We start from the raw sequence: 24,043 nt of genomic DNA, 5'->3' as shown, positions 1-24,043 counted from the left end.
CAGTAATATTGCTGTTTAACAGAACCAAAGTGGTTAGTCTTTTGTATAAGGTTTCTTCCTAGTGACTACATCACATTGAACTCTTAATATCATTCATATGGCTTTTACAGTATACAAGTTGCCTGCTCCCCTGAAGTTTTAACAGCTTAATGTTAAAGTAAAGGGGAAAAAATATTTGCGTTCCCTTTTGTCATTAAACTTCACTTCACTCTTTGACCTGTGCCACTTGTGTTGCCCCAAATACAGCTGCATATGATCACTACTGCAAAGTACCAAACAAATGGATGAAGTTTACAGCCTCATTTGGTGGTAAAATGCAGACATAACTATATTCAGATAGGACAAGCAGCTGAATTTACTGAACAGTTGTCAGTAATTTCCATACTTATAACTTGGTTTGCATTTTATTTGCAGTGTTTAAATGGAGTTAACTGCTTTCCTGGTCTGTACTGACAAATTATACTGAGGTAGTCAAAGCAGCAATGTTCACTAAGAACTGTGTACAACAAATGACACAAGCTGATGAGTCTCATTAGGACAGTTGCTTCTAATGTATGCCAACCCTCCAGACACACACATTTACATCAGTCACATCCTTAGTCTGTAATAAAACATCAGTACTTATATTTGACTCCAGAGGGCAGCATTACATTGTGTGTGTATATACACGGGCCATATACTTTTACAAAACCTGACACTTTTCAGAGGTAATTTAGGTCTTAGTAGGTGCTGTTGTACAGGAGTGAAATATGTTGAAAGGTGTTTCTAATGTAAGTGAATGGGTAGCCAAAATATTAACACCTGCAAACTATAATCGTAAAAGTAGTGTGGTAATGTTGGATTGTACAAATATACCTAATTAAGTGGCCAGATGTGAATGTAATGCTGGTCAAATATACATGCTGATGTTTCAATAACATTTTTATCCTTAATGCAAATGATGATGGATATGAACAGCTAAAGACGATGTATTCTGAGTGATCATCACTCTGCACAGCACAATGGTCCTAAAAATGGTTCTTCTCAAAAACATCCTTCATACCGGATCTTATGTATTTTTGATGTACTTTAAATAACTCATGTAAATTGTCTGTGTTCATCTGGAGATAAAAGGCTTTCCTCTGGCACCACCTTCAGGTAGCTTTTTGTTTCCCCACAAAGAGCAAAGTTATCTCTTTATTCCAACAAATGTTATGAGAAAGAAATGTCTGTAAAATGTCTGTTTTGTGTTGCCACCTTTGTCACATACGACTGACTCACAATAGATGAAACTCTTCACGTATGACCTGCACATTTATTCTAGGCCTGTTGACTTCAAACCGTATCGCCGTGTGAGTGGATGAACCTGTGCTATTTATGACTTTAAGCATGTGACTTTCAGTTGTTTGACCCGAGTTCAACCAAGCAGAAAATGAGTGTTATCGCAGAGCTCACCATCCCACTGGCTCTCTGCTGCAGGTAAGGGGGAAGCTGCTGCAATGTGGCTCTCTTATGACTGTCATCAGGAGAGGATGCTGTAATTTTTTGTGCTGCCCACACAGTCATACCTCTTCTGTTCATCTACGCACATACAGTCTCTCTGTTCACCCCTGAGGGTGAGCTGTGTTTCTGGGAGTAGGTGGCAGGCTACTGTGAAGAGCCCCACAAACCTCTTGAAAATGACTGAACCAGAGCTCGTCCTTCTCCAACAATCAGTGCCCACACTGTAGATGATACGCTGCCACTGCTATTGACAATGATAGAACAGATCATGGTTAGAGATGAGCTAATGCTGGTCTTTTGTTTACCATCGCTTACTTCTGTGCACAGGTTGTTTGTATCTGTTTTAAATGCAAATGTTACACTTGAGGATAAGTGCGTGAGAGAGGCTGGGTAACATCACATTGAGCTGTTATTATTATCTCAGAAGTTTGAAGGGGAACTCGGATTTTATACATAAAGGTCAGTTCATCAGCCTGTGAACACATTGTTTTATGAGGCTCTGGAGGAGCTTTGTGTAGTTTAAGAGAATAAGCCCATCTCAGGTCGGAGTTTGATGACTACAAATTTAAGACCTGCATTTCAAACTGGATGTTTAGACTTTGAAAGACATAAGTATCTAAAGTCAAATTAAAAGACACTGTTGGAGATCACATGCACATTTCTTTTGGTATGGTCCAAAATTGAAGACAAGGATTCATACAGCAATAGTTGCTATTTTGAATATAAGCTCACCACTTGACCCATTATAATTGTAATACATATTATAGGAGAAATCCCCGATGGAGTGATGGGAAAGAGAAAGATTTATTTGTTGCAGAAATGATTACTTTGCTTTGGCTCAATACACTACCACCCACAGACATATTTTTAATCTGATAGGCTCCTGTAATTATTACTTTGGACTACAGAGGTAATAATGTGTATATAGAGACTTATTGACAGTATAAAGAAATGACAGTGTAAGCGTCACCTACAGCTTTCTAAAGAGCTATTTTAAGGTAAGCGTGGGGGCCCTGGATGCCACGATGTAGGTAGTTCTGCCTCTTCCACCTTGTGGCTAATCTAAAAATTGACAAAGATGTCGATCGTGGGCGGACTTGAGGCAAGCTGAATGACGCCTGGGTGCTCAAACAAGTCATCTGTGATGGCACCCACCTGTCAAGCAAAGCAGCCTTGCTGTTAATTATGCATAACTTTAAGCCTTAATATATTTTGAACAGGTTATTTATAGAAATTCAGACTCGGTACAGTTAGAAATTAGCTATACAGACCAAAAATGTTTTTTGTACCGGGCCGTAAACATGTTTATTTCTGCTGTGAAGCTGAAGAAAAAAACAATACAATATTGTTAAACTATGATATGCTTTATTCAAACTGTTTAGTCCTATTGAGATTAAGATCTTTTTTTAAGGGAGAATGTAAAATGATACAACATACCAATAATTCCTCAATAATTTTGAGGACTTCTTTTGAAGCATGATGTGAATATCCTGTAAAGTGTTGGTGTTCTTGAGTTTGTGACTACTGTTTGTCTCGGTTAATTCAGTTGTATATTGATATAACTTGGCAAAGTGAGAAGTGTCTGAACTTATACCAACGTTTGCCAGAAACAGGAAAGCCTCAACCCTTCTGACAATCTCAGCAAACATTTAATGACAGGTGCTTCATTAAACTGTTTGATGTCTGTATTCATTTGTCCACTCTGTGTATTTAACTTTAAAGGAACGTAAAATCCAGTTTAAATGGGAACAATTCAAATTGTTGACACCAAGATCCTTCAATGAATTCCTGAAAACACTTGAAGTTGTTTTGACAGTGAACTGTGTGACTTCCTTTTTTTCCTCTTCCTCTCAGATGTTTTTCACCTCCTGACGCTCGGGTGCAAAGGCAGCCGCCACCTTACTGAAGCAAGAGAGCACACACTGGTAAAAATTAAATGCTTGATGTGTGTGTGTGTGTGTGTGTGTGTGTGTGTGTGTGTGTGTGTGTGTTTGTGGGACAGGCAGCAGCAGCAGTGAGAGCTGGATAAAGAACAGGAACTGATGGTCTCTGGGGGTTCTCATGGCTGTCTGAACGTTTGAAGGGTAGACTGCTCAGTGGAGGCAGCGATAGAGAGCATCGACCTCTATCTCTGGTGTTTGTAGCCAGCTGGAGACCGCTTTTAAACCAGAAGCAATGTCTTTGCCTTTCAACAGCAAGGTGAAAACATGACGTCTGGAAAAGGGGCTATAAATTTCATGCACAGTCCCAGGTGTGCTACAGAACAAAAGCTGCCTTGCCTCATGCAGTGAATGTAGTGGTGGTCTTGTTGTTCTGTAATGGATGGCTGCATGCAGAGTGATTTGTCGATGTGATCAGTTGAGATGCAGGGTGGTTATGTTGCAGGCAGCAGGCGCCTTCATATTATCCTTTTATTACATTTTACCTGCTTCATGTGAACAAATCCACCCAGAGATTCAACACACACTCAACAGCCACATCTAGGACATTAAGTGACATAGGCTTACTGTCACCTTGAATGAATGGCAGCAGGTGCTGGCTGCTCCCCAGTCTGACCTGCAGGCTATTATCTGCTGCATTACAATGTGACTCTGTAATGTCAGCCAACAAAAGCGCTCATACTCACTCCCTTGCCTTTTACTTTTCCACTGTAACCTTCTTCACCGACCTTCTGCACCCACCCCAACACTTTCATGCAGCGAGTTTAGTGTTACCTCCGGCCTAATGAATAGCTGTCCCCGTTGGTTTCAAGAGCATCCATCATCTTCAGAGAAGCAGAGCAGGTAAAAAAGATGCATGAAAAATGAAGCAGTGAGGTGCAGCCTTCAGTTGCTCATACTTTGATGATGAGGGCAGTGAGGCCTTTCAAAAAAAAAGTTTCAGAGTAAAGTAAGCCTGCACAGAAGTTAGACTTCATATAATCGATGTTGATCTAAGAGCTGTGTGTGGAGTGAGTGGATGGTTGCCTTTTGGTGGATGAGCAACTTCTACCTCAGGGCACTGCCTGCCCAAATCTAGTCAAGTTTTCAGACTAAGGCAAAACTGAGTAAATATGATCTCGAGGTTGCAGTGAGTTTCATTTCCTTAATGCTGTTTTTATCCCCTCAAATAGTTTAACATAATAATCTGATGCCCTGAACTATCACAGGCCAGCTAATCCTCAAAGTCGCCCTGAGCTGCTGGGCAGCATCACTTCAGCTTCTCATCTGGATGAGTGTATTTTTTACGTCTCATTGGGTTCAATGATCAGTCCAGCAGGATTTAATAGCTTTGCTGCTACCTGGGACTGTGACTGTCCTCGTCTGTCTGAAGGTCGCTAACACCTCTGACTCACGGCAAACTGTGCAGGGCCCTCAAAGTGCGTGAAGTCGCCCCCTGCGGATGCCGGTAAGCAAATCCATTCACATATTTATGATGCTATTCTGAGACGTGGGCACAGAGACTAGCGAAATGCATAACAACAGGAGGAGGCCAAGGCAAACAGAGACAGATAGTGAGAGTGCTTTGTGTGTGTCAGCTTATTCATAATCAGGAGCTGCAGTGCTGTGAAGTCCTCATCTGACTTCTGTGTCAGATCATATGAGGACTTCAGACTGTCTGAAAGGTTCCTTCTTTGTTTTTGTTTTTTCAAACTCACTGTTTTCATTGTCAGTTGTAACATTTGGCACATTGTTTCCCTCTGGTGGTGTTGTGGAAGATTGTTTGGAAGCCACAGATGTTTGATGTTTGAGTCATCTGATACAATCAGTGTCAGTTTATCAGTTTTGGGTTTTGCTGGGCTCGTGCTGTTGATTTCAATGGTTGCAAATACAGACATTATGTGAAACATATACTTCCAATTGTAGTGATTGTTAGTGGTGTACATGTAAAAGAGGTGTTGGTTCTCTGAATACAAAAGTTCTGACCTCGGTGAGGATGATTCAACACAGTCACAGTCTGATGATGATGATGGTAATGAATCCAGCTCATAAAACAACTCTAATACTCTCACTGGATTGCCACATGTTTATTGATATCCAAATATTAAACATATTTAATAGTAGTCAACAGAAAACAGTATGGCATTAAATAGATAAGGTGGTATAATGTAATGTAAAGGGTACAAAGATGAAGAATGCAACAGTAACAAAGTAAGGAAGTGCTGATAATTGTCAACCTCTCAGCTTAGGAAGGCTCCTATACATATGACAACTACTGTATTGCTCTAGTGCACACACAGGCTAAAGAAATACACAACGATCCCTTGAACTGCATGTGCAAAGTGTGAGTTGCAAGTGGGGTGAAAAGGGCATAGCTGTAGTCTCTGGGGCTGAGTGGATGACCTTCTGAACAGTTAAAGCAAACTACTCAGCTTGGATGCCTTATGCCTTACGTTATCTGTTAGTGTCTTAATCGTGACTACGGAGCGGCACTGTAAGCTGCTTTGGAAGAGAACTTCTGCCAAAAGCTGCAAATGTAAACTTAAAATAGTGAATCTTTGAATTTACATTGAGCACTTTCAGACAACAGCAGCTTTATTTCATTGAATTAAGTTGTGAATTTTTTTCTTCATCTTTCACAAGTCTATCTATCCACCGGTCTCAATGAATACACTGTTTTCATCTCAAGTGTTGCGAAATTTAACATGAAACGGATTATCAGCTGCAGCTGCTGCTCCTGCTGATGTGCCAGGATTATACAAAGATGTGCTATAGAAGTGTTGATAAATATTGATTGATGCAATAAACTGTGACAGATACATTAATGCCGACTAAATATGCCTGAAATTGTACTCTGAAGTATAAAAAGGTCAGAAGTAAAAAGTCAGATAATGTCTCAAGATAAAGTCAGAGCCTGAAAACCTGACAAAAAAGTGTCAGCACCTCAAAAATGCACTGACAGCAGGTCCACCTCTTAAATAGCGACCTTTTGGCACTTTCCACTTTGTGTTATCTTCAACTGTACTAAAGGTTGTCTGCATACGTGGTCCTAGCTTCTAAATATACATCCGTCAGCATGTTTTAACCTCAAACAACCATGTTTCAGTTTGTAACATACAGTTCTTTCAAGAAGAAGATACAGCTGAAAATAAGTTCCTGGTTAAAAGAAAATTAATTTTTTTTTTACCTCTGGGGCAGTGAAGCGAGCAGATCCTCTTTAGCCACGTGTGGCCACTTAAATGCAGTGTCTACAGTATGACTGGTATCTGTCTCAGTCAACCATATCGGTTGCCTTTTCTGGTTTCAAGAAACTGACACAGGGGATTTTTATTCCCCAAGTGACGATAGGAAGGCAGCTGTTTGCTCTGACACTGCCAACAGGGCGTCCACCTGTTCAGAAATTATGTAGACGGATGCTTTTAACTGTCACTTTTAGCATGGCAAGACTGCCATGATCCTCCCAACACAGAGGAGATTTGTACATAACATAAGCAGTGAGCTGCCATTTAAATGCACTGTTGTTCAGCACAAGATGCACAAAAGCAAAACTGAGACAGGGATGGAGGAAATATTCAGATGGTCTACTAACCCCATCTACATAAAAGAGTCACAGTTCATACACAGAGAAACAAACTCACATCCACACCTATACGGGATTTCAGAGTCACCAATTAACCTACATGTCTTTGGACTGTGGACCTGGAGAGAACCCATGCAAACACGGGAAGAATATGCAAACACCCCATCAAATGGTGAAACTGAGAAATCTGATTAAATAAAGTTGGGTATTTAAAAACCAGATCCAGAAATGCTGCCTTAAAGGGACTAAGCTCCTCTGAGATGGACTGAGGCTGTCCTGAGGTCTGACGAGTCAAGATTTGAAATTCTGTTTTCAAATCATGTGTGTTGCCTCCTCCGGGCTAAAGAGGAAAGGGACCATCTGGCTTGTTATCAGGGCACAGTTTAAAAGAGAGTATCTGTGATGGGAGTGCTTTAGTGCAAATGCCATGATAAATGATGGATAACCTGCACATTTGTGAAGGCACCATTAATGCTTATATGCTGCCAAGTAGACGATGTCTCTTTCAGGGACGGGCTTGCTTATTTCAGCAAGACAATGTCAGACGATATTCTGCACTTATTCCAGCTGCGTGGCTCCGTAATAAAAGAGTCTGGGTGCTAAAAACTGTCCTGCCTACAGTCTGACTGATTTGTCACAGAGTGAAATTGGTTGGCCGCATAATGAAACGTGAAACACGACAAATGAGACCCTGAACTGTTGAGCAAGAATGCAAAAGCATTCCACTTTCAAGATTACAACAAAATCTCCTCAGTTCCCAGACGCTTACACGCTTACACAGTGTTGAACGTGGTAAACATGACCCTGTACATCCATCCAGACGTTTTTTTCAGCTTATCCAGGGTCGGGTTGCAGTGGCAGCAGGTTTAGCACGGCATTCCAGACGTCTCTCTCCCCAGCAACACATTCCAGTGACAGATACATTAATACTGGTAGACTAAATGAGCTATGTAGTCCCTCCAGCAGGTTCTACTCAAGCGGTAACCTCCGTGGCTGAGAAATGAAGCTAATGCAGAAGTACACACGTATGTACTCAAAACAGCAAGTGTAAGTATGGAAGTATCCAAACAGACCTTTTTTGTGTGTTGAAGTCGCTTCACACAACTTACCCTTAGAGGTCTAATCATAGTAGACATAGTAACTGTGTGGGTGTGCAGAACTGTTAATTTGTAAAGTAACTAGGCTGCAGTGTTGGGGAATACTAGTTTTGATACTTCCTCCACCACTGCTGCTATGTAGTGGAGTGGAAAATACTCAAGTAAATGTAATCAGTTACTTTCCACCTTTGGAAAAAGCGTACACTGCATCATACTGTTGGTGAGTGGGAATGCAGAGCACACAAAGCGTGCAGTGAGAGACAGCGGAGTGGGCGGGCAGCTACACAATAAAAAAATATTAGATATGAAAACCTGTTGTTTTGGAAAAGCTCTTGTTAGAGACGTGTGAGGCCTCCTGTAGTTTGAATAGTCTCGATTTAATCAGCTTAAATGAGTGAATCCTGGGAGAACCTTGAAAAAGTAGCTTCATTCAGAGGTGTGAAAAATAATTTATCTCTGTTGTCTCTATTTGACAGTGACTTCCTCATCACATCAATGTTTTTAAGCCATAAACAGCTGCTGAATACTGTCTCAGGAGGTGAAGAGATTAATACCCTCCAGTTACCAGCTACCAATTTTTTGCTGTTTCTTGTTCTTGTAGTGAAACATTCCTGTTATACTAGTGGAGTTTGTATTGGTGATGCTGGCTGCAAAATGTAAGACAGATGAATAAAAGGATGGGGAAGCCTGTGATGGTGGTAACATCTTCTGTTGTGTTGAGGCTGAACATCCACTGCAGAGATTTTTTTGCTGGAGCCTTTTTCTAAATGAAAATAGTATTTATTTTGTGGTTAGATAACCTGATACTTCTTGCAGAAATGACATACTTTTTGTCGCTCTGTGTCTCCTAGACGCCGAGTTTGTTTTGATATGTTGTTTTCTGTGGTTCACTGTCTGGTGTCGTTTTGTTTGTCATTATGTTTTTTCCACCCTGCAGCTCTCTGTAGTCCTGCGCTTTTTGAGAATGTGCCAGGCGCAGCTGAGTGACAGTAGCGATGATAACATGCACAGTGAATGTTAAGCTTCCTCTTAGTCACAGAGAGACCTTGCATGCACGCACACTGTGAGAGAGAGAGAGAGAGAGAGAGAGAGAGAGTCCAATCCTAAACCTGCATCTTTGATGTGCCCACTGGCACTAATGAGATTTGTCATCTTTCCAGACAGAGTAACTGCAGTCCTTGTTCACTATTTTTGTGTCTCTCCACACACACATACTGGAGGTAAAGGTATTGGCTGCAGTCTGAGTGACTGTTTTGTTGAATGACTTCCTATCAGTGATTCAACCTGTTTCAAATATAAGATAAGATAAAAAAAAATTACTCATAATCATAATAAAGTAATGCTGGTGTTAGCTCCTTCTTACATGGTGGGAGTAGCAGTTTGTTGCTGAAGGAGCTGATTAAGGCCTCCACGGTCTCATGTAGGAGGTGAGAGGAGTTGTTCATGATGGATGTCAGCTTTGCTAACATCCTCCTCTCCTCCACTTCCTATATGGAGTCTAGGAGGCTGTTCTGGACAGAGCTGGACCTCTTTTTCCTCCTTTTCTGTACATCTTCTTCATTGACAGCAGACGACTGCATAGAATAATGCAGATACCACCACGCTATTAAGAGAGCAAGTGGAGACGACTTTTCTGTTGTCCGACCAGTCCAGTTTATTGTTGAGGTGAACACCAGGTATTTGTGTGCTCGCACCATCTCGATATCCAATTTCTGGATGTTCACCGTTGTGGTCTGAGGCATCTTCCTCCATAAATCAATCACCATCTTTTCGCCTTGCTGGCGTTGATGTAGAGGTGGTTGAGATCGCACCTGTCGACAAAGTCTGTGACCCTCCTGTAATCCTGCTCATTTCCTTCCGATACACGTCCCACAATGTCTGCATCAGAAATATCAGAGTATGAATCTCACAATGATAGCAAACAATGACACAGGACAGGATTTATGAAACAGGACGGGACAGGCTGGATAGATGTTGATATGTGGACAGAAAGGTGCAGGTGCGTGCACACGTGTGTCGTGCGTGTTATCGATTTAAGCAGTATATTAATGTCTCCCTCAGACCTCCTCGGGCTCCTGTCTGTGCTGATGATATCTGTGATTGGTGAGCCAACAGGAAATTAAACCAGGAGGTGACACCTTGTAGCCTCCACGGCACTTCAAGGTTGAGACAACTTGAAGGGCCTAAGGCCGCAGAAAATAACATTTCCACACCGACGTGCTGTTTTAGTGACATATTTCTACTGTCTGGAGACGGCAGCGTTTTAATAGGTTTTCATTCCTCCTCACCTTGGCTGTCTGGCTATTGGTTATTGGCCACAGTGAGTTTATATCTCTGATAGCTCAAAAGGTTTTTTAGCTGTGTGATTTATTTAACTATGGAAAGGCCATGAAGGGCAATAATCCATTTGGCCTTTTCATTGCCTGTGCTCCCACAGTAATGGAGCTTTAGATGAGTGCCTCTGTGTTTACTATTTGAATTTGAAATGAGGACAGAAGAGAGGCATGGCATACAAAAAGACTAAAACATCCAGTGTGAGCAGGGACTTTTTGTGTGATGAAAAACTGGTTCATACTAAGAGAAAGAGAGAGAGAGTGTGATGTGATGATGGAAATTGGCGTCAGAGTAGCATTTAGTAGCGGGAACACAACCTGGCAACTGTGGATGTGCTGCTTGGCTTCAGCCTCCTTACGTAACATCAAAAAGCAAGAAGAGTGTAGCCGGAGGCGTGTGAGCAGGACTGATGAACTGCCGGGCAGGGAGCGCCCCTCTGATACCTGGAGGCACCAAAGCAGAGGCCATTTGACAGGTCTAAAAATAAGCGGGAGATGAGAACAATGTGGTGAGAGAGTGAGTGAGTGGGAGTACAAACACCTTCTTTTTTTTCCAATTCCCATCTCTGTGAAATATATTTAGGGACCTAGAATTGCCTTTTGTGTGGCTTTGATAGTAGCTAGAAATAGTCTCAAACACAAAGCTCCAGTTGACTCATCAAGCCGAGTTTAGTTTGTCGCAGTGCCCCACTCTGTTTGCCTTCTATTGTACCTTTTGTGATTGCATAACTTTTGATTTATAGGTTTGACTTCCCATCTTTTTCCACTCTGTAACACCATTTCACGCCACCGTGTACACTTTATTTCCTTCCTCTCGCTTCCTGACATTTGTAATGATGTTTATGTGAACTGTGTGCATTGCAGCACTCAGCTTAACTCCACTGGCCACCCATCCTAATCGGCTCTCTTGGCCTGAGCACTAACAAGCTTAAAACAGAGCAGTGGTCAGCAAGAAAAATGAGCCAGTCACGGATATTTTCACCCTGTGGTTGACCACCGGTGCTGCAATGTGTGTGTGGGTTATCCAAATGAGAATTCTTTCTGTATTTATGAATATTTTCCTATTGTATAAGACCTGCTGCATATAAATGTAGCTATATATACATATTAGCTGCAGCAGTGCTTTGTGAAAGTTATGAATAGAGCATCAGAGGCTATAGGGAGAATTTGATCTCTCAGCTCTCTTAAAGACATTTAAAAAAATCCAATTTCTGAAATGTACACTTACTGATAACATTTTTTTCCACTTCAGCAGAGCCCGAGCATGGAAAATGTCTCCTTTTGTGTCCATCTAATTGGCTTTTATTGTATCTACCCTGGATGATTTGCTTGTATCATCTGCAGTGATTTGGATTCCTCTTGTCTGAGCTGTTAAAACCGGCTGGAAACCACAGAAAAGAGAAAACATAACCCCAGAGCTTTCTAATCCACCCACTATCCTCCGCTCTGCCTCGATCTGCATACAATGTGGGAGGCTACTGTGTGAACTCACTGATCTGATGCCATATTAAATACGGGCACACACACACACACATACACATAACCTCTTATCTTGTAATAAAGGTACCAGAACAGTAATCAAGTCCCCAAATGACGTGCGCAGGAAGAGATATCGACTGTGTGACATGTTTTTACACAACCTACAATATGATTCACTGCCTGCAGTTCATTATTCTCCACATAGATCTGCATGAAAATGTTTCCTAACAAACAGGAAATAAAAAAGCTCTTGTCAGAGCATAAATATGGCCAGAAGCTGAACATACTCAGGGGGATGCTGATATACTGTAATGTAGAAACCGTGTTTCAGCCAGCTTTTATTTTGATACTGCACGATTTTTCTCAATAAGCATACATAGTTAGGATAGACAGGAAATTGTTGCCTCCAGCTGTGTACACGCTCCACGTTAATTTTGTATGTGCATTTATACACCACGCTTGACTTTGCTGATACATAAGTGAGCATAAAAATGCAAAATTTGGGCCAAAAAATACTGCGTTTCTTCCAAACTTTCCCCTGTGTTTTTTTTTCAGCTCACTAAGCAACACCAATGATTTCTAACTTACTGCTCAATACCGCTATGACCAAGCTCCCATAATCCTCTCTGACACATTCCACAGGCTGCATATTTTACATCCGACTTGTAAGTTATTTTTGTCTTGGCTAAGAGGTTGCAGAGAGTGACATCACATCACATCTGCAGCTCTGGAAAAGGAAACACAGATGCACACTGCTTGAAAAGATGCAGGACTCTTTTTTTCATCATAATGATTCATTTTCATCATGATGCAGTTAAAAGTTTATACACCCGGTCCATATATACATTTTCGTGGGCTTATCCGTCCTCCTGCTGACATTAAGTAGTTTAAAGTCTCTCTCTTCTTTTTGTGGAGTTAAGGTGGAAATGAGCTGCAGCAGAGCGGGGCTCAGTAATCCTGCCCTCTATGCCTTCCAGCCACATACTCCTTATTTACTCCTGACAGCTTCAAATTGAAACTGTGATCACATTTTCCACACCGTTCCTCAGCTGCACTCACTTTTAAAGTCGACCAGCCTTCTCACATTGAAGTGAGTTTCCCAACTCTCTCTCCTGATATCTCTCTCTGTTTTTTTCTCCCCATCTCTCTGCAGCCCGCCTGCCTTCAGGGATTCATCAACAGCTGACCCTGACATGGTTTCTGTGTGTCTGCGTGTGTCTCTCTGTGGACTGGGCAGTCCATTTGTTAAGATAGAAGAAAAAAAAAGACAAGAGTGGACTTGAGATTGGATAAGGAGAACAGAGGAGGGGAAGATGTGGATTAATCAAGTGTCTTTCTCTAGGTGACAGCTACAGACAGTTCTGTTATTACCGTCTGATAAGATGGGAGCGAAGGCTCCTGCCTGGCGAGTAAATATGGGCTGTTTGTCTGAACTCAATGTAGATTTATCCGAGGATTGCCTCAGAGGAGAATCGCATAGCAAATTTTAAGTCATTGTATTAAAATTGCCCAAAATCTACATACACTGTCTCAGTTCAACCGTTTTAAATTTAATTCAGTTAGTTTTACTGGCACGGCTGCACATAATTTAACTTGTAGATATCATAAGACTCCGTGTTGACACAGTAAGAGTGGATAATATATCAAATCTATAGCTTGGAACAGATGGCTCTGTCTGAACATGCACACTTTAAAGGGCACCAACATCTAAATCCAAAAATGAGCTAAAAAGTAATCAATATCTGAATGAATGCACACTTTCAAGCTTAAACTCACTCACACCCCAAATGTCACTCCTGTCCATTCACATGCTCGCTCTTAAAGGGGTGACACAAAGCCCACCTTTAGCTCACAGCCGGAGCGCATAGGATTAACACAGGTTGGCTGTGACAGCCAGGCTCTTTGCTTGAGTCCTGGCTTTGTGCCCAGACTTGCTCTTCCATGATGTTGTGGGCAGCAGATTGCGCGCTTGGCTGAACTTCACATTCCTCATTTGCTGCCCCAGTGGCGCCCCGGCCAGCAAACAGGGATGAACACGCTAAGACCCAAATGGACAGCGAGACTCAGTGTCTGCCTGCACATGAATTTACTGCTTACAGTAACAATTCAAATAATGATAAAAGCAAACAATAGATTATATGTCATCACAGATCATAGACAGAATAAATCATGAACATCATATCTGTGATGTCACCTTGGGCTTGTGGAGATTGACTTGTTCTGGAGCCAGTCCCAAGTGGCTGTTTGAGGAACTGCACTTCACAGTCATTGGTCAAAACACAGATATAAGAAAACTTTAAAAAAGAAAAGACTACATGGGAAATACAATGAGATAGAGGGAGGCGGATTGGAAAGTAACCAAAAACAAAGTCTCATTTCACAGACTGGAAATAATGATGTATATGTGGGAAGATACAGCTTCTTTGTTTGCATGATTTTGAGCTATAAAAGATATATATATATATTCATGACATATCTCATGACAGCGGGTAGGATGGACAGAGGGTTTGTTGGGGAATAGAAAGTGTAACTACAGACGAGGGTATGAATAATGATACGGTGATGATTTGCACTGTCATTATGTATGGATGTATAGGAACAATATAGGAGGCAATACAGGCTTGTGGAAATGACGAATCTATAACTAAACACCTCATTTGCCTTTAATGTAAAGGCGTTTTTCTCCTGCCAACTTTTAACAATAAATCACTGTGAGAGCCAGAGACTACATACACTGCAAAAAAAGTCCCATTTAGCAGAATGTCAAGCTTGTTGCTTTCATAATGGCGCAGGCTTGCATTGCCACAGGCAAAACAACTGTCGTGTCGTGCATACACTGCAAAACGTGCACGTCAAATAAAGAAAGAAGCAATTAAAAGCAACTCCCGGTGACTATACCTCATTTAAACCTAATTAGAATTTTGTTGTCATTTCCCCTGTGTATAAGAAACACTCCATCTTCTCTCTATGCAGCTGTGCTTTGTGGATCCAAGAGCTCCAGGTCTTTGAGATTAAAAAGAACACGCTTTTGATTTAATATGATCTATTATTTCATGTAGCTTGTGGGGAAAAAAACATCCTGCTGTGCGTTGTTGGTGAGAGAACACAGATATCTTATTCGTTTATAGTCTTTGATGGCTGTGCAATGCCACAGCTGTCTGCTCAGACATCACAAGGATGATGATGACCTCGAGCTACTAGTCTGCTAAAGCACCGGACAAATAGCTTTTGACATGACAGTGGCATTGTATGATTAAATTTGATTCAGTTTGCTCTCTACACAGGCTGTTTATGCTGTTGCATCTTAACGTTTGTAGCGTACTGCATGTTGCTTACTCCTCCTCCACTGCAGCCGCTCGCCTGGCTCACTTTATTTCTGCCAGCCTCAGCTTTACTGAGGCACGAATCTGTGACTGATTTTCACCTGCACCTTCATTTGCTGCCTCAGCTCGTTCGGAGCTAAACGCTTCATATGATGGATAATCTCAGCTGTTGTGTATTGTCCTTGAGGCACGGCCACGTTTTGTGTACTATTTTATTTCATTTATGTTTCTGTCACAGGTAACAATACAACCTTTCATTGGTCTTTTTTCTTCTTTACTATGATAATAAATATTCAGCTCGGTCTCTCTTCCTTTCTCTAACACACTCTCTCTTACGTATATACACCCCATCCTACATTTGGTTTAAAATGAAACATTAATTTAACTTTGTGACTGTGTTATAAATAATTGCTGTGATATAATTAGCTAACCTAGCAGGGGAATTTACTCTCATCTACAGGGTTTGGTTTAGTCCTGAAGCCTTGGCTTAATTAATGAATTCATATGCTGCCTGAGCCAAAGTCATATACTATGAATTGCATTCACACACACACACACACACACACATACCTGCTGCTTTCTTATTGCCAGGCAACAATCAATTATTTAGCATTTCATTGAAGCTGCCTGCATGGCTCTGGATCTGTCGAGTTCGGCTCACCATCCTGCTGTCAGCTACACAGACTTATGCACTTATGCAGGAAAGAAATTAAATACTATATTTGTTTGTTTAATCAGAGATCTATCACAAACATGTCCTCGTCTCTCTTGGTTTCTCTCTCTGCTGTCGCTGTGGGTGTTTTTTTTGTTGTTTTTTTTAATGCCCTGTGTGTCCCTGACATTGGCAGGAAGCTGCTGGGGTTATTCATGTGACGCAGTGATGTGTGCAGTGTTGGGGAGATATTCCACATCCCTTTTGGGAGGCGTTGACCCTCAACACTAAAGGCTGGGCCCGTCTCTCAAGTGCAGCGGCAACCTCTCACGCTTACAGGTCTGACAGTGACCCAGAAGCACGTAGTTTGCAGTCAATTGTACTTCACTATTTTGTCTCTGTGAAAAAAGTGTGGGCAGGTCAGATTTCATCCTTGAAGGACGTTCCTACAGGCTTGAATGTAGCTGTGACAAGAGATTTGATGGACAGGAAGTCTGAAAGAATAGAAAGTGGCTCACTCAATGTATTACTGAATCTATGACTAAAATAAACTTGTTGCTTGTTACAGTAATTTTATGAACGGGACCTTAAGGTGCAGTTGGGTTGAGGAGAGTGTCCAGTTTGAGAACCTCAGGATATCTTTGCTTTTTGCAGATGACTTGTTCCCAGACTGCTTACCCGGTATCGACCCAACTCGCCTCCGACCTTTGCTACGCGTCTCTGCCCCGGTAAATCCACCAGCCCTCTGTCCCTGATTACAAGTATTGCCTGCCTGTATTCCTATTCCTTGCCTGCCTGTGGCTGGGTGGCATTCAGCCTGTTCCTGCTCTGAGAGTATACCCACCTTGCCTGTTCTACTGTCACTGACTCTGTCTCAAGGTCTGGATCCTCATCTGAACCATAGTCCAGCCAGAGTTTCACCAGCAGTGAGTTTGCTCCATTTCCCCCTCATCATACTCGTTGAGCCTGTTGAGAACTTTTGGACTATGGTCTGCTCACGAGTTCCACGCATCCATTATCTGCCATACTCACCTGGGTCTACTTCTCTGTCACCATCTTCTGGTTTGCTGTATACATGTAATAGTCTGTTGAATAAAGACTGTAAAAGGATACTTGGTTCATTAGTGCTGCAATTGGGTTCATTTCATACCCGTTACACCTCCCATGTCTGAGGCCATAGTTGGGAGAGAATTGCTGCCCCAAGAAAAGAGTTCAAGTACCTCAGGGTCATGTTCACAAATGATGTAAAGATCAGCGAAATAGACTGGCGGGTTGATGCAGTGTCTGCTGTACTATGGATGCTCTACTTGTCTCTTGTGGGAAAGACGGAGATGAGCTGGAAGGCTAAGCTCTCGATTTTCCAGTCCATCTACATTCCAACTCTTATCATGAGCTTCTAGCCTGGGAATGCCTCGATATCCCCCAAGAGGACACGCACATTATCAGCACTTTACACAGTTATGTTTCATAATATCACACAGTGATCCATATTTATGGTTGTGTTTCCATTTAATACAAATATTAAGATAAGAAGAAACAGAAAGAAGAGCGTTTAGAGGTGATGTTCATTTTGTGGTGGAATTCATCTTTGAGAATGTGTAATTGTATTTTTTACTTTTGAATGATCTTCGTTGAGTTGTATTATGAAATGTAATACATAATTGTGTGGGTAGTGGCATGATGTTGACTGTGCACCTCGCCCCAGTAATGAAATTACAGGGTTGTGTAAGATAAACAAACTGTCCACAGGAATGACCTCATCTGGACTGTGCACCGGGTCACTGACTGGTCATTTCAGGCACTGAGGGGCAGCTAGGGGTGAACGGCTAACATTAACCACAGAGAAGATGATTCTTTCAGTTACAAAGATTTCATAAATAATATCATAGCATTCCTCTATAGACGGACTGTCTTTATCATTGCTTTTCTAGTAGTTACACTCAATAAACCAACCAGGTTTTTTGTTTCAGTATTTGTGGATATTGAATGTAGAAACCACAAGTAGTAGTTCAATCCAAATTAAATCAATTTTCATCTCAAACATTGTCATTAATTCTGTAGATCTTACGGCAGAAAGTATTGACCATTTTTACATGAAATTGTACCGTTCCATTCAGGTCAAACAGAGTCAGGGTGCTGCTGTGGTGCATGTTGGCTCACTGGAAAAGTTTTGCTGCAATAAATGGAACTGGACCTTCGTTAATGTCATTGGAGACACCTGTGTTGACCCTACTATTTCACATCAAAATGGCTGCTGTGAAAATTGTGATAATGGTTAGCCTGCTGGGGAGACACATTTTCTCCAGCAACTGGAGGCGCCTGAATGATGAGTGTAGGAGCCATATGTGTGTGTATGTTTTGTTTGACCACTACTAGGGTGTAGTATTTTTTGTTTCTGTCTAATTGGTAACCACCCAGCACCAGGTGAGTATATAATAGAATTGAAATCAGTTTGAGTTGAATGGTGGTGGGGAGCACACCAGTTCTTACACTGCTGAAAAGCAGCTTTATGTTAAGTTCCAGTCACCAACAACCTACATGGTAATGTTTTGTTTCTTTTCGTTTCATTTCTTTATTTTTGCAATAAATGGGAACCTCACCCCGAAACAGAAGAAACCTTTTGCACATTATTTTGTTTTGCCTAAACCGAGTGAAGAACAATTCTCAAACCACCATTAGTGACTAATCAAGTTTCTTTTTGGTAGTTACAACAATAAGATTGCTTAACCCAGTGTGATAAACTATCTGTTAAGACTCTTCCAGCTTCCAAGAAAGTAACATGATATCTTCCATTGAAATTTGTAATATTGTATCTCGACTTCCACTGTTATGCAAGTGCTAGTTTCACTTTTCCATTTTTGTTTCATGTTGGTGCTACTAGTTGTCTTAACTCCTTGAAGTCCCTTATATAGATCTTGAGGTTATTCTGAGCCCTGAGTCCGCCCTGTAGACACTAATACAAGCAACAGAAATGTTCAAATAATTACAGTTTCATATGAGAATACAAATGCTGTACAACACTAAATTGCTTTATGTGTGTCAGAAACCAACTAAATGATTGAGTTGCATATAAATATTGTTTTGTAAGTGCAAATCAAAAATCAGTTATTTTTTCATTTAAGCAGATCGCTGGTAAAGTATTGTATTGAACTACTTTTGGAAAAACAACAATTAGAGAGCAGCCCTGTAGTGATTGTACTGCTTCATCACAGTTATGAAGATATTACATTTATGTTCACATTGATCTTTTTTTTGCCCATCACAAGTAAAACTTAAAGAAAGTTTTTTAATAAAGAAAACGGCTTTCACTGAATTGCATATGTGATCAGTTGATGGTTATCAAAATTATAACAGCCCAGGAGCAAAATTGGTCCATTCACCGTGACAACATAAAACTAACCTCTTCAGAAGAAGAACAGTTTTTATTACTACTGGGCTCTTTGTAATATTTAAGATAGTAAAAGTAAAACTTTACTTTTCGTATTCCTACTTCTTTTTACATTTCTACTTTTATCGTATTATTATTATATTATTAGAATGGTAGAGTTTACATTACAAAAAACATTTGGTTTATATATTTGTATGTCATTAAAATAAATTATGTGCCGCTTGCTCTGTGCAAAAAGACATTAAAAGGTTCAGCTGAAGCAATTTGATTGGTAACATTGTGAGTCATTCCACAAAACTGGTATCCTGTAATAATAATAATAATAAAAATAAAATAATAATAATAATAATATAATAATAATATAAAAACTGTCCCTCTGACCTTGTTAAGTTTATTTTATCTACTGAATGACCAAAAACATATTTCTAAAAGCTTTTTATATCAGTTAAAATGTCCTCTTTGATAACATGTTATATACATTTTATATTTATCAGAAATTGTCTTGTTTTTTCAGTTGACGCCACCTATTTTGTCCCTCATGGCCTGACTAATAAAAATAAATACATTTTTAAATTTACATTTTTTTCATGTAAATCTATCTGTACTTTTTGCATTTTGAAATAAATGAATAATTATTAATACTTTAATGTGACATGAGCATCAGGAAGTGACTTCATAGTCTTCTGAACAACATGACCCAAAACTCATATAGTCAAGTTACCACCTTCTATATTATAGCTATACATTGTGACGTTGTGGTCATGAAGATCAATGATTCAACCCTGTTACACAAAATAAAGAAAGAAAACTGTAACTTGTGAACATTCTGTTTATTATTTCAACAATATATATCTGATTTCTTAATTTCATGCACACTATGTGTTGTCCTGTTATCACCACATAAGCAAAGAATCAATCAACCCTGCATTCTTATACCACATGCATTAGACTCCCCGTGCATGTGAAAGAACCCCACAAAAGTGCCCTCTGTTCATTGCAAGTATTTGGTCCTATAATCCTTCACGTATGAGGATGTATCCTTCCTTCCTCTCTTACAGGTTAGGACGGACTTCAAGCCCAGTATGGACATGAAGAATGACTGCAGTGACTACTAACTCTTTAAACCTGCGTATGGATATGTGAGTATTAAAATAACCGACACTTTGAGGGCATACAATCCTTTCTTCCTCATTTAAATCACAAACACCAACTGCTGAAATGCACTGCTTGCTCTCCCTCAGAGATCCACTCATCAAGACTGTAAAGCACTCGACGTGAGGTCAAAACTCTGCAGGCTGCCTTTTTAAGATGATGTTCATACTCTGCAACATCAAAACTATTCTCCTACAGTATGCCGGTCTGTTTAATCATCTGACTAAATCCCAGCAGAAACAATTAAGATTCGTACCTTTCTAGTTCTGGCTGTGATGATTTGTGGTGCACTCTGACATAATGCAAGAAGTCAGAAGCTGCTCGAGGCCCACAGTCGCTGTAGTCTCTGCTTCCAGTTTATGTAAACACTGTTGTAAGAGAAGAAAGTGTGTAATTGCACACACACACACACACACACACACACACACACACACACACACACTCACACAGTTGTTTCTGTATTTATTTGAACAAATATGGTCTCCTGCCCACACCCAGACGAAGCTGTGTATCTTTAGTCTCCGGAGTTCCTACTAGCTGTCTCCTTGTTGCTGCTTCCCTCAGAGTCCCCATGGGTGCTGCTTAGCCTCGCCTTTTGGTCTCTCTCTTCTTTATTTACTTCCATTCCAGCCACTCCATGGGGAAGCAGACATCTCCTCCTCCTTTTACTCTCTGCTCACACATTTCTCCTCTCCCTTTGGGTCTTTTGGCTCCCTATAGACCTCCATCTTTTCCGATTTTTCCTCTCCTTCACTCTTCTCTCCTCTCCTTGGCCTAGAGTCACCACTAATCCAGTCACATGGCTTCTCTATATCACTTTGTTTTTCTTCCTGCTTTGGCTGAGCTCTGGTGAGTCACCAACCTTTGTCCAAGCCTACGGGTGTGGGACTGTCCAGCCTACACACACACACACACACACACATTAATAATATGTCATGCAAACACTGAAGCACTAGCACATTACTCATCTTGCATCTGCCTGGCTACAGCATGGAAATCCTCACTTCAAGCCATCACATCATATTAAGAAGAAAAGTTCAAAAGCCTGTGCGCACACATCACCTACAGACAGCCGTGTAATTGAAGAGACATTGCGGCGACATGGTCTCCCAGATGAAAGTGAAATTTAGCAGAAGCATTAATGAAACATTTGATTGCATCGTGTTTCTAGCTTGTACATACAATTCCTTTCATGTCTCAGCTGGCTTTGGCTTGTATTCTGCTGAATCCTGCGTAATGCCTTACACATGCAGCATTGTCACTTCATTTCTGTCCTCACCACATCCTCCGTCCTCCTAATCGCACAGCAGATAGCACAGAGGAGAAATCAACAGCTCACACCGGCAGAGACAGATATCTCTTGTGTCTCTTTGTGTGTGTTTATGTGTGCACGTTCATGCTTGTGATGAATGTGTCAGCACTGTCAGTAAAGTGCATGTGCCACCTCTGAGTCCAAAGCAGAAAGACGAGCTGAGCAGCAACGATTACTCACACGCAGCTTTTTGCACGGCGGCAGTGAAGATTTAACACTGAGCTTGCATGCCTACTCACACACACAAACACAAATTCACACACACACACACACACACAGCCTGTGTAAGTAGTGTGCCATTGCTCCTCTCACAGCTGCAGCAGGGGCTCTATCTGACTGGTCCACCACCAGCCAAAGGCCAGATGGGCTCAGCACGGCACTGTAAGACTGCAGGAAACAGTCCTGAACACACACTGGTGTGCATGTAAAGCAGGTACGATACACATAGATGCACAGAAATGTGATGCCTCATGCACACACATTTACTGTCTTATATACTGTAATATAATATATAATTCTATACCTGTATCTTTATTGTTAATTAAGATCATCCGTCCATCCATTCTTTCTTTGGCAGCAGCTTAAGCAAGGTACTCCAGACGACCCTCTCCCCAGCAACATTTTCAAGCTACCTTGGGGTCTCCTTTCATTTGGACATGCCTGGAAAACCTCCAAAGAAAGGCCCCCAGGAGGCATCCTCTAATCAGATCTCAGCTGGTTCCTTTCAGCACGAAGGAGCAACAACTCTATTCTGAGTTCCCTCCGGATGTCCAAGCTTACCCTGTATCTATGGTTGAGCCTATGGAGGAAGCTAATTTCGACTGCTTGTATTCGCAAAGCTCATTCTCTCCTAGGTGAGGGGTTTAAACAAAGATCGACTGGTAAATCAAGCAATCTGCCTGTCCAGCTCACATTCCTTTTTACCAACACTTGCGAAGATACCTAAACTCTTTTGTATAGGGAAGAAACTAACTCCCAACCCAGAGGGCGCAATCCACCATTTTCCAGTAGAGAACCATGACCTCAGACTTGGAGGTGCTGACCCTTATCACGGCCACTTCACACTCGGCTGCAAACCACTGACTACCTGTAGCAGCCTGCATTAAATTCAAATCACTAATGTTTGCCTACAAAATAGTCTCTGGTTCTGCACCCACTTACTTGAACACACTTATACAGGAATATATTACGTCCTGACCGTTATGCTCCTCCCAATGATTGACGCTTGGCTCAGGGCAATCCAGACTTTTATCATCTGTTATTCCCAGTTGGTGGAACGCGCTACCAGTTCCCACCAGAGTAGGAGCATCCCTCTAATAGTACTACCAACAACTGGACATGCGAAATCTACCGTCCTTCTACAACTGTCACTTGATTCTCTGCGAGTAGTACTTATTGCTGCAACGCGTCCTTGATTGTTTCCCTTTTGTAAGTTGCTTTTTTAAAAGCGTCAGAAAATGATTAAATGTAAAAAGCCCAAAAGTCTTGGAGTGACTGCACCAAACACTCAAGTACAGTATCATTATTTTTCCTATGGTTTACAAAAAAAATGGTCTGTTAAGCAAAAAATCCAAATACCTACTCAGACTTACTCACTCACCCCTTTACTCCCTGGCAGAATTACTTTTCAGGAAATGTAAAGTAGGCGTGTGCCACATCCCACTGCCATGCTTCCCTTTGTCATAAATTCACTGAAAGTTGCACCTTTCCTCTTTGTTATGTGTTTTTGTTTTGAGTCAGTGGGTGTGAATTAATGCTTTAAGTTGCCCAAGGCCATTAGTGTGTTGTGTTGTCTGTACGAGTGGGTGAGTCTTAGAGATATAAAACTGGCAGAAGGGTTTGATGAGTCTTTGCTAATGGCTTTGGTCGTAGAAACGTAGAAAGCTTGGAGAAATAATGCTGTAGTAAATTTATTAAAAACTTTTCAAAGCTTTGTTTTTCTGACTGTGTTGACACATCTCGATAAGGCTCTGATGGTGTTATGCAGGCATCCTGTTGAATGTCTTTCAGTCACTGTTGATAATGGTCTCCTGTTTTTTCTTGCTAATGCAGTTTTCCTTCATTTTAAAAGCACGTTGTTTATCAAAGTTGACACATATAGTGCTGCTGATTGGTATTCAACTTAGTATAACTCACTTTTTTTTAGCTGTCTTTGTAATTTACTGTACTTGTTGCCTTAAGTGGTGGCACACCAGTTGCAAACACTGCAAGATTAATGTTGTAAAGAGAAGGTATTTTATTAACACTACAAACTGCTGTTGACTCAAAAATATACATTTTTAGTGAGGCAGCAGTGTCTTTTCTGCAAAGCATTTGTCTTTTCTGC

At 41.1% G+C, this 24,043-nt stretch overlaps 1 long non-coding RNA gene across 1 annotated transcript; it reads left to right on the top strand.

Annotated features, from left to right (window-relative positions):
• The first annotated feature begins 3,760 nt into the window (after positions 1–3,760).
• LOC113748020 (uncharacterized) lies at positions 3,761–22,778 on the top strand. Its single transcript, XR_003464059.1, has 4 exons — positions 3,761–4,265; positions 20,312–20,392; positions 22,032–22,150; positions 22,298–22,778. It is a non-coding gene; the product is annotated as an uncharacterized LOC113748020 (long non-coding RNA).
• Positions 22,779–24,043: the final 1,265 nt, after the last annotated feature.

The sequence above is a fragment of the Larimichthys crocea genome, chromosome XVII (genome assembly GCF_000972845.2).
Source record: "Larimichthys crocea isolate SSNF chromosome XVII, L_crocea_2.0, whole genome shotgun sequence".
Classification (NCBI taxonomy): domain Eukaryota; kingdom Metazoa; phylum Chordata; class Actinopteri; family Sciaenidae; genus Larimichthys; species Larimichthys crocea.
The sequence above is the reverse complement of the archived record's forward strand: the minus strand, read 5'-3'. Positions and strand labels throughout refer to the sequence as shown.